Source organism: Sarcophilus harrisii, chromosome 3 (assembly GCF_902635505.1).
Source record: "Sarcophilus harrisii chromosome 3, mSarHar1.11, whole genome shotgun sequence".
Classification (NCBI taxonomy): Eukaryota; Metazoa; Chordata; class Mammalia; order Dasyuromorphia; family Dasyuridae; genus Sarcophilus; species Sarcophilus harrisii.
In genome coordinates this window covers 413573763-413586383 of record NC_045428.1, presented here as the reverse complement: position 1 = coordinate 413586383, position 12621 = coordinate 413573763, and the positions used below count along the sequence as shown (strand labels likewise).

Here is a 12621-nt window from a genome sequence, read left to right as displayed (position 1 = left end):
CCTCTTTTCACAGATGAGGAAACTGAAATCCAATGACTTCCTGAAGACCTCAGGGATGAGTACCCCTGTGCCAGATTATTATACTCAGTGTAAGCTCCTTCAAGGTTAAAGTCAAAGAAAATGTATTTGTGCAAAATACTAGGTTAACCTAGTCCTTATCTTCAAGAAGTTTACAATCTACTAAAAAGAAATATAACACACAGATAAGTAAGAAACAAAGTGATTACTATGAAAATGAAGTTTGCCTTTTAGAATTCTACTACTAAAATCTCTTGCTTTTTTTCTAATGTTAGAATATAGGTTGTCAAAAATTGTCCAGGCTATCAGAACTTAGCTTAAAGAGATCTTGAATTCATTCACCTCTTTCATGTTAAGCTGAAGCTTCTCCCCATTGCTCTCAGAAAGGATTTTGGTTTATAATCAATACTACTTTGCCAACTAGCAGTTCTTAGTATATTTTAAATAGAGGTTGATAGGGCACTGGGAGGAAGGATATGCTAGAGCCCAGCTTGAGCCAAGTATGGGAGCCATTGGTTAATTTTTCAGTTTGAGCATTTACACCTTGGAAATTGGTAAATGTTACAAATTAATATTTGATTTATTATTTTACTGATTTATGAAAAGTGATTTTCTAGATTTATGAAAGTGATAAGAAAATGTTAATATGAATAATAAGAAAAATATTAATAACGCAGATAAAACTTTCAAGAATATTGTGAGCACATTTTTTCCTCCCTATAAAGCCAGTTGTTAAACATTTGTCAGAAAATTCCCTTGGTCAAACCTACTTCACATATACAAATCTGCTCAAAAGGGAGCAGAAAGTTAGTACTAAAGTCTTAACAACCATATGGACTTCCAGAGACGTTTCTAGCTCAGTATAAATTCAGAAACTTACCAAAATAATATCTACCAATTGAGAACGTGACAGTTAGAATCAAATACTCATAAGCATTCTTTATTTTTTTAAAAATAGACATTCTGGTAGAAAGGATAGAATGCAATTATCTTAGACTTGGTTGATTGTAAGTAGCTTAGCCTGAGACTGCAGAGCCTCCTATAAAAAGAAAAGTGAATCTAGGTGCTTTTATGCCTATCTGAGAAGAGGAGCACAGCCCCTGCCATATGGCTTCTGTTTCCTCTAATATGGCTTCCAAAAAGAATAGCCATGAAGGCGAGCATATGTCCTTTGTGTCCTTATGCCCTTCCCATTATTTACAGTTTAGCCTGGTCAGTTGTAATTACCTTCTTCCTTGCCAGAAACCAATCCCTCCCTTCTCTGAGTTCCAAAAGCATCTTCTTTATTCTTGGTCATTCTCAATTGGTTGATTATTTGGAGGATGCCATTTTTTAAAAATGATTTGTTATATGAATATTAAACATAATTATAATTAATTAACCTTAGCATCTGGTTTTAAGGTTTTTTAATGTATTGTTATAACTTAGTTTTCTATTATATACCTTTCTCAATACATTTATCCCTCTCCTTGTCAGTCCCCCAAATTAAAAAGGAATTTTTTAAAAGAAAAAAACAGTTTACATTCGCATTTTAATATATTTTCATTGTATGCATAAAATGCAGCAATGACTTTTAGCTACATCCTCTAAGTCAATTAGGATGTTTTGACCATTCATCTCCATTCATCTTTCACATGGTCACAGATGGTGGGTACTCTTTCTGGTCCTGCTTTCTTTGATTTGCATTTTTTTATAAAAGTCTTTCCAGATGTCCCTACGTCCCTCATACTTGTAGATTTTAATTGTATTTGATGACCTTAATGTAGCACAGTTTATTGAATTATTCCCGTATTATTAGATAAATTTAAGTTGTTTTCAAGTTTGGGGTGAGGGGGGTGTTCACCCGGGAAGTAGTGCATTTCAAATGATGCTACTATGTAATATTTTGGATAGATGGTTCTTTTAAAAGCATAACCCAGTTATATTTTTAACAATAGAATGATTGGGAGAAAGGATATGATTGTTTTAGGGATATTTACTAAATGAACCCATCTAGTTCATATATGGGACACAGAAAATGATAAGATACAATGACTACAACAAAGTAAATGGAAAGAACAGCAACAAAACAATGAACCTCTAATTGTAAAGAGCAAGATTGGGTCCTAGAAAGAAACATAGAAAATCTGATTCAAAACCTTGTTTGCAGAAATGGAGAGCTGTGGATACCAAAAATTATATATATATTGTCAGACACAAACTTATATAATTGGTTTTCTGAATTATTTTTTTTCTCTTAAAAAAAAAAACACAAAAACTTTGTTATTTAGGATGGCTTAATAAGCATAGGGGAGGGGAGAGGGATATATTTGGAAATGAAGGTGATGAAAAAACAAAATATCAATAAGATAATTTTTTAATTATATGGGAAAACTAAAAACAGAAGAGCAAAAACACCTTATGCTATGTGCTGCCAGATTGCATTACAGAACAATTCTATAATTGTGCAATTCCAAAAGCAATGAACAGTGGACCTGTTTCTCCATAATCCTACCCACTTTGTTTCATTGTTTTTAATTACGTTGGCCAGTTTTATAAGCATAGGCAGCTTGTCCAAGTTGTTTTAATTTGCATCTCTTTGAAGTGAGGTTGAGCATTTTTCAAGTGATTATTAATAATTTATATTTCCCCTTTTAAAACTTTTCTGTTAATATTCTTTGACCATTGTGGATAGAATTAGGAATCAAGTTTATAAACTTTTAACAAGTTCCTTATGCATTTTAAATGTCACCTTTTTATTGATAACATTTGACACTGATATTTTCTCCATCAATTTTTCTTATTAAATATTTTATTATGTATAAATTTATTGTACAGGAATTTTTATTTTAATGTAATCAAACTTGTCTATCTTGTCTCTAGTAATTCTTTTTACTTGTTTAAGAAGACTTCATATCTTCTCCAGAGTTGAGATAAGTGCATTATGACATATTTTCCAATCTTTTTATAGTTTTCTTTTTATGTCCAAATCTATTATTCATTGAGGTATGTGGAGTGGGATGTGCTACCCCTTTTTAGGGACAGATCAGTTTTGACGGGTTACCTTTATTTCTACATCCATTCCTTTTCTTTCCCTAAGCCATCCTTTAAACAAAGATTTTTCCCCCCCTGAGGCAACTGGGGTTAAGTGACTTGCCCAGGGTCACACAGCCAGGCAGTGTTAAGTATCTGAGATCAAATTTGAACTCAGGTCCTTCTGACTTCTGAGCTGGTGCTCACTCTTTCCACTGCACCACCTAGCTACCCCTAAGAGAGTACTTCCTTAAAGGGAAGACCATAACATACTTCTGTGCTACCATTTTTGCCCTTTACACATCCATTTAAAATCCCACAAATTAGAAATTCCCTGCTTTGACCTCTATCATAAATTCAACTCCTTTTGACTTTGCAGTTAATGTTATGAACCATTAGAACCCAAAGAAAAATGAAGATTTCTGCCTATTTTTTTTCCTGCAGAGTATGGGGAGGGTCAACATAACAATTCTATATTTAAGGAAGCCTTTAAACCACCTTGCCTGACAGAGAGGAAAGTGAGACCTCAAGGGTTACAAAATCCTAAAACAGGGCTAATGAGTTCAGCCCTGACTTCCTAGGAACTATTCTTCTGTGCTAACTTAAACATCCAAGTGCCACAGCAAGCAAATAATACTGGGCTGTAAGGGAGAAAAAGGTCTGAGATTACTACTATAAGCATTTGAAATTCAAAAGTCTATGCTTGATTTCTTGCCACGGTGCATGCACATATGGGCACTTTGATACCACTGGATGATAATGAGTCTAACAGTGATAACCAAACCATGACAGAAGAGGTTTTTTACCTATTTTAACACAAAACTTAATGTAGAATACTAACGTGACTATTTTATCAAAAAGAGCCTTTGAAAAAGCCTAAAAAGGAACTGTTCATCCAAAACAGGAAGATACTAATAATAGCCACAAAGGCAAATAAAGAGCATCATGCTATCCAGGGACTAAAACCAGTGATAATCGCTCATTGACAGCACTTCTACTTAATTTTCTCTTCTAGAGAAGACTACAAAGGACCTTTCCCTAATAGGAGGATTCATCTCCTCCTTTAAGTCTTGAAATAAAAACAATGACTTCCTAGGCTAGGACTTTTAATTAAAATGCTTACCTAATCACCCTGAAGCTATTTATAGAATCAAGATGTTAAGTCATTGGCTTTTCTCCAGACAGTAACCAGTAGTGGGGCTTCTGTTTGGCAGATCTTACATCATGAGTAATAAAATCACAATACCACAGTGCACAAATTATGGTTGTCTTTTGGTGATGTTTTAAAACCTGGCCAGCAAAGCAATGCGGTACCTGGGGCAAAAATGCGCTGGCTATTCCATTTCAGTTATATTAATGGCAGGCATTACTTTACAACTGGTAACACATAAGAGAGTATACAAATTGATACTTACTGTGTATCTAAGTTATATTTTAATATATTTAACATCTACTGGTCATCCTGCCATTTAGGGGAGGGGGTGGGGGATGGGGTAAGAGGTGAAAAATTGAAACAAGAGGTTTGGCAATTGTTAATGCTGTAAAGTTACCCATGCATATATCCTGTAAATAAAAGGCTATTAAATTAAAAAAAAAAAAAAAGAGAGTATACAAATTGGAGCCAACAAAAAAGAAAAATGTCCCAGATCAAGTTTTATCTCTTCGCTCTTATTTTAATTCTATCTCTCTTATTTACTTTTGGACAAGGCACAATGGCATAGATAAAAGTGCAGGGAAGAAGGATTTATCTCATTTTATTACCTATTTCTGAAGCTAGCTTATCATCAATTAAAAGCTTAAGACATACAATCTCAAAAAGCCAATGAGCTTTCCTGAAGCCATTATGGGCACATAGCCATTGAATGAGCTTTGCAACAGATTGACTCATAGCCATTTTTCAAAGCCATTATATAACACCAGAGCTTAGAAATCTTCTCTAAGAAAAAGGAAATCTATCACCTCTGCAGTTGTAGAAGAGAAAAACAGTGTTCATAGATTTGCTAGAGGTCTATTACTGTGAACACTGCATGTGCCAAATATATGATCAAAAGTCTAGGAAGGTTTCAGTGACTTTCCTAAGCTTCCCATCTTAGACCTGGGATTTTGAGCTTTAAAAAATAGAAGCAAGAAGCCTCTAAAAAATACTCTACAAAGGAATATGGAAAGATATATGGAAGTGCATAGATCACAGACAATAGGGAATGTCTGGAAAAAAATTATTCAATAATTTTTATGGATGGCATTTTTAGTGCTTTTGATTTCATCAGTATGGAGACTCCTTCCACTGACATAGTAGAGTCAGAGAATAAAGGTTCAAATAATGCTATGCTGCTTCCCTATGTGTCTTTGGGCAAGTTATTTAACCTGAGGATTACTCATCTTTAAAATAAGGATATCAAAACAGATCTCTCTCCAGTCCCTTCTGATGGTGTTCTAGTGGCAGAATGGAGAGTTATAGGAATCCCCTTTTGGTCAGAGGCACGGGTCCTTCATGAAAGAATTCATGAACCCAAAAATTTTTAAGTGGCAAAAAGAGGAGTTTATGGTTGGATGAGAAGTCAGCTTTGCTAGGAAGACTGACTTCCCAGTGGCAAAGTCCTATTAGGCAAATGGGGTTTAGCACTGAGAAGAGAATGTCTTCACAGCAGGCAGGAGTCTTAGTAGGCAGCTGTGCCAAGAGGAGAGAAGTCTCTTGGCAGAAGCATAATTCCTACTTCAGACATTCTGCAAAGAAATGAGTTTAAAATTGCCCTTTAATAGGAACTCTGAGGCTCAGGTTTCAAGCCAATGCCCTCCCAGCGTAGATATTTATCAATATCAGGCCCATATCTCCAATTGAATGGAAATCACTTTGAAGGCTTTTCCCCAGAATTTGAATGGGGATCCAGCTAACCAAAAAATCAAAGTGGGAGGGGGTGATTTGCCTTAGAAAAGCCCAGACTTTTCCTAGACTTCTGGAGTCTGGGAAGCTGGACTCTCCCTTCTTTTATAGATCAAAAGAGGACACAATTTCAGAGTGATAATTTTACACATTAAAGGGGACAGTTTCACACACACACACACACACACACACACACACACACACCATCACTTCTAGCCTGAAATCTATAATTATAGATCCAAACTTGATTCTTATAGTGGAAAAAAAGGATGCATCATCATGAAACCAATCTAGTGATGGCTATCCCTCATTCTTAAATAATAATAACAGCTAGCATTTACATAGTGCTTTAGGATTTGCCAAGTGCTTTACATATACTATTTCGGCTGATTCTCATAATAGTCTTGTGAGATGGGAGGTATTAGTGTGACTTTTACAGATGAAGAAACTGAGGCTGAGAGAAATGAAAAAATTTGGCCAAAGTCTTACAGCCAATAAGTAGAAGCAACTAAGGGGCACAGTGTTGGATTTTGAGTCTGGAAAATCTGGCTTGAATTCCTGTGTCAGATACTAGAAATAGTCAATATAAATCATCTTGAAAATCTTAAAATATGACATAAATGATAACTATAATAATTGTTTTTATTGTTATTATAGCTAACATTTTATAGTGCTTTCTTATTATGAATCAGCACTGTGTTGTATTTTACATTTAAAAGGTGACCAAGGCAGAATTAGAAGTAAGGTCTTGTACTCTGAATCCAATACTCTCCTTCCCCCAAGATATTTAGACCAATACTGCTAGTACAGAGAACCTGCCAATATTTTCACCATGCTAGCACAGATCTAGAGAATCCACAGTCATCATCATCCAGATCTAGCTTAAGGCGCTTACTAATCTGAATCTGAACAAGTCACTAAACCTCCATCTACTCCAGTTTCTCAGTTGTAAAATGGAGATAATAACATCTTTCTATCTTATAAGGCTAGTGGGAGGATCAAATGAAAAAAAAAAATGTTAACACTTAGCACAATGCTCGACCCATAGTAAGCACCTAATAAATGCTTGTTCCCTTCCCTCTTTCCACCACAGAATACGAGAGAGGGTGATATCAGACCTGAGCTTTAAGAAAATCACATGAAGAACTGAAAAGATTGGAGAAGGGAGAGACTTGAGGCAAAAAAGACCAATTAGTGAACTATTTTAATAGCTTTTTATTTTTCCAAATACATGCAAAGATAGTTTTCAACATTCGCCTTTGCTAAAACTTGTGTTCCAAATTTTTCTCCCTCCCTCTCTCCCTTCAGTCTCCTCCCCTAGATAGCAAGCAATCCAATATAGGTTAAATGTGTGCAATTCTTCTAAACATATTTCCATATTCATCATGCTACACAAGAAAAATCAGATCAAAAGGAAAAAAAATGAGAAAGAAAAAAAAGCAAACAAACAACAACAAAAACTCCCCAAAAGGTGAAAATACTATGCTTTGATCCACAGTCTACTGGAATTGCCTTGAATTACCTCATTGTTGAAGAATCAAGTCATCACAGTTGATCATCACATAATCTTCTTCTTGCTGTGTACAATGTTTTCTTGGTTCTATTGACCACTTAGTATCAGTTAGTGTATGTCTTTCCAAACTTTTCTGAAATCAGCCTACTCATCATTTTTTAAAGAACAATAGTATTCTATTACATACATATACCATGACTTTTTCAGCCATTCCCCAACTGATGGGCTTCCACTCAATTTCTAGTTCTTTGCAACTACAAAAAGAGCTGCTAATTAGTAAACTATTGAAATAGTTTAGATGAGAGGTAATAGGTGAGAAGGACTTGTTGTTAAGATCATAGCTATTTCATCAGAGATACCAGGATATATTCAAGAGCTCTTCTAAAGTTAAATATAATGAAATTTGACTGTTGGACAAATGGGATGAGGCAAAGTGAAGAATAAATGTTGACACAGAAGTTGAGAGCTTGGGTTACTGAGAGGATTGTTGAGATCTTGATAAAAATAAGAAAGCTGTGAAGAGCAAAATATTTAGGGAGAAAAGATGATTACTTTTTAATTGAATGTGTTGAATTTGAAATGCCTAAAAGATATCCAGTTTAAGATCTCTAAAGGGCAATTAGGAATGTGTGAATAGAATTCAGCAGAGAGACAATGGCTGGATATATAGATCTGGGAAACATTACCAATCCATGGTAGCTAATATCACCAAGTTAAATAGTATAGGAAAAGAAGAGAAGAGGGTCCAGATCCCAGGAGAAAATCCATAGCTACTATGAGGGACCTGGATGAAGATCCAATAAAGGAAACTAAGAAAGAGCAATCAGAGAAATAGAGGCTTAGAGCAGCAGAATGAAAGCCTAAAAAGGAAAAAATATCCAAGAAAAGTAAGGTGATCCACAGGATCAAATGCTACAGGAAAAAGAGGATTGCCAAAAATCTATAAGATTTGGTAATTAAGGAATCATTGATTATTTTGGAGAGAGCAGTTTCAATGAAATAAAATAACAAGCCAGATTGTAGAAAGTTTAGAAGAGAATAAGAGAAGAATGTAGGAGCACCTAGTGTAAGTGGCTTTCTCAAGCAGTTTAGCCAAGAGAGGAAAGGGAAGGAGAGATAGTCTGATGAAAACTAGTGGGGATTGTTGGATCTAGCCAGAGTCTTTTGTCAATGGAGTGGGCATGAGTTATTTAGAAGTGGTAGCAAAGAAGCCAGTGGATAGAGATTGTAAATTAGGGTGGGGGAGGATGGTAGTAGGGCAATCCCCTAAAGAAGATGGGATGGAATGTGGGCAGGTGTTAATATAGAGGGGCCTGAAACATTTAATTGTGAAATAATAATATATGTCACAAAAAGTAGATTGTAGTCATATCGCTACAGTCTTTAAATGCCAGTCTGAGAAATTTATATTTTATTTTGGAAGCAAGAGAGAGCTGCTGGACCTTTTTGAATAGCATCTATTTTGGCAGTCAAGTGGAAGAAACATTGAAAGAGGAGAAAAATTGAATGCAGGCAGACCACTAAAAATTAATGAAAACAGCATAAGCATAACAACCTCACTTGACCCCAGGCTCCTTTAATTAGAGTCCCATTTCTCACCTTCCTTTTGCTGCCAAGCTTCTTGAATTAGAGGTCTCACCAACCACCTTCATTTCCTCACAACCTGTTCATTGCTTAACCTATACATTCTTTAATATGGCTTCTGTCCCCACCCCCACTCTCAATTCTACTGAGATTACCCTTACTAATAATCCTTTTCTATCAAGAGTCTTCATATTTCTCAAAGAACCTGTGACATTTAGCACTGTTGACTATCTACTCCTTCCTGAAATTTTGTGACACTGATCTTAGAAATTAGAATTGCAATGAATCCTTGATGTCATCTAGCTCAAGCTTTTCATTTCTTTGAAATGAAGAAACTGAAACCCAAAGAGTTTAATTGGCCCTTCCAAAGTAACACAAATAATAAAAGCAGAGCTAGAATTCAAATACTTACCTTTAATTACAATCCCAATCCTCTTTCCACTACATATAATGCTGTTCTTCTAGTTTGTCTTCCATCTCTGTAATTTCCTTCTTTGTCATCTTTTTGTCTGTTCTACTTATTCCCAAATGGTTGCTCATGTCCTTCTAGCCCCCCGCCCCACGCCACCCAAAAAATCAGAAATCTATATTTTCCCAGAACCAAACATTCTCCACTAGACTCATTCTTAATCTTAATCTTCTAGGAACCCAGCCTTGAAATCCAAGAGTCATTGTTTACCCTTCTCTCTCCCTTTTGTCCATATCTAGTCATTGTATTCATATGACTCTTACTTTTCAATGTCTCTCTCTTCTTTCTTTTCTTTTTCATCCTTATCACTACCACTTTAGTTTGATCCTCTATCACTTTTTGTCCAGACTATTGATATATCTTTTTAACCTATCTTCTGTACTATGGTCATTTAATCCTACAATAACTTTTTATCCTACAAATCACTACCAGATTTACTTTAATAAAATACAATTTTCATCCCTGACTTGCTTAAATCTTCAATTACTCCCCAATGCCTAAAAGATAAAAACCAGACACTTCAGACTGACATTAAATTTCTCCATACTGTAGTCACAGCTTTGCTTTCTAGACTTACGTCCTATAAGCCAGTCCAAACTGGCTTAGACAAAGGCAAACAGTGACTTGAATAAAAGCATAAATGGAACTTCCAGATGGCACAAACCTAGGAAGGATAACATCCTAAATAAAGGAAACCTGATCCCCAAAGATCTTGACACTCTAGAACATTTGGTTGAATTCAATAAGATGAAATTAAAAATCAACTCACAGAGACAAGATAAGGAAAGCATAGTTAGAAGTTGTTTTGAAAAAAGATCTAAGTGTTTTGATAGATTCAGTGTAAGTGAACAGTGTGATGTAGTACCAAAAAGATCTGAAATTTTTTATTTTGTTTTAAAAAAATATATTAGCAAGAACAATAATTGGTCATTTTGTTGATTAGTTATTAATTCTTATGAAGTTATCCACTTTATGATATGGTTCTCCTGGTTCTGCTCATTTCACTCTATATTAATTAATATGTCTCCTTAGTTTTCTCTAAAACTGTCCATTGCAGCATTTCTTATATCACAATAGGATCAATGATAAAACATACTATCTACCTCCTAAGATAGAGATGATGGACTAAATATGCCAAAGGAAATACATATTTTTGAGCATGAATAAAGTGGGGATTTCTTTTCCTTTACTATGCACATTTTTCACAAATTTTGTTTTCTTTGAGGGATTTTTTGGAGGAGAAAATACATACTTGTTCATTGAAAAGAAAGATAGCTTGCAGAAATAAAGAGGTAATAGTCTCACTGACTTCATACTCAGATTTCATCTAAAATAAAGTATATAATTCTAGATGTTACAATTTAAGCTGGAGAATGACATTAGAAGGGGAACTAGAATGCTAAAGGGTTTTGAGGCCATGTCAAGAGAGAATCAGTTGAAGGAAATGGGGATTTCTGACTGGGAGACTAAGGGTATCATAAAGCTATCTTTAGGCATTTGAGAAGTTAGACTAGTTCCATTTGGCCAAAGAGTGAAGAAGAGTCATGGGTAAATGTCTTTTATTTGCATTTATTTGATTTGATTCTTTGAAATCAAATTACTCTTGATAGCAACAAAATCTTCATAGCCATTAAATTTATCCAAAAGTAAGATAAAATGCCTTGAGGGTTTTTGAGTTCCTCTCTTGGAGGTCTTCAAACAGAGGCTAAATGAGGCTACCATTTGTCAGGAATGTTATTATAGGGATTCATTTCCTGTATGGGTTGGATTGGATGGCTGCTGACATCCCTTACAGCTTTCAAATTCTGTGATTCTGGAATATCCATTATCTTCTGAGCACACCATATGCTTCCCCCCATTTGTTCCTCAGATAGTTCTCCCATTTTGGAATACACTACCCTCCTTTTCTCTACTTCAAACAACCTGTGATTTCAAAAGTTTGGGTACTCATTCCACAAATAAAGATCACAGCTACCAATGCTTTAGTAGGAGTTTCTGAGTCACTGTGGCCAAAAAAACTCAATCATCATCATCAAATGATCAACCATCAGCCACTCTGAGATTAGCAAATTTGTACCAATAGACAACAAATAAACCTAACTAGGCTGATCCCCTATGGAAGTCTGTTTAATTCCTCAGAACCTAATAGAACTTGTACTCTTCTGTCATTGCCTTTATGTCCCCAATTTTTTCAATTAAATTTTGCATGGTATGATCACATTATGTCATGTAATTCAACTATCTACTGGATTAATGAGTTTGTGCTCTGACTGTGAAAGAAAACTAATATGTAAAGCATGATTTTTGTCATGATAAATAGACCTTCATTTCTAAGCAATCAGTTTGCAACCAAGCTTTTGGAAAGCAAAACATTTGAAATTTAGCAATACTCATATATTTTTTTTCTTATTTGATCACTATTAATGTCCATATGACTCCACTTTCCAATTAATGCTAGCCTAGCATTCATTAAGAGTGGTTCAACAGCTAAAATGAGAGAGGTAAGAGTGTCACAGATGAGGAAGGACATTGATAAGTGAGGAAGAGTTCACAGAAGGGAAAACTATGAGGCGAAGAATTGGGGATGTTTTGCCTAGAGAATAGAGGACATATGAGAGTAAACGTCAATTATTTGAAAGGTTCTCTGGGGAAGAGGAGTTATACTTGTTCTTCTTGTATCAGAGGCAGAAGTAGGAATAATAAGTTGAAGTCACAAAGAAGATTAAGGTTTGATTATTGGAGGGGGGAGAAACAAACAAATTTGGGAAATCCCCTTTTCTAGAAGTGTTTATGCAGAAACTTACAACTTGGAAGTAACAAAATAAAGGGGATTCTCAGTTGTGTCGTTGGTGTAGATGTCCTCTAAGATCATTTAAAACTCTCAGATTTCATGATTCTGTGATAATTGTATAGATTCTCCAAAGGAAGAGAATGCATCTTTACCTTCTTGTAATTCTTACACCACCCAATAGGGTAAACAATCAAAGAACATTCGTTAAGTGATTAATTGACACTCCCCAAAGGCTCAACTGGAAGAACACTCTATACTGATATTCCGTAAATTCTAGCTTTATCTCAATTATGATATTTTAATCAATACCTGTCTGGTTTTTTCTATATAAAATGGTTTATGAAAATGGATCT

The 12621-nt window shown here is 35.1% G+C and overlaps 1 protein-coding gene across 6 annotated transcripts in view; it reads left to right on the top strand.

Moving 5' to 3' along the window:
• Window positions 1-12621, top strand: part of SLC4A10 (solute carrier family 4 member 10) — a 361700-nt gene that overhangs the window by 300592 nt on the left and 48487 nt on the right. The gene's annotated exons all lie outside the window — the stretch shown is intronic.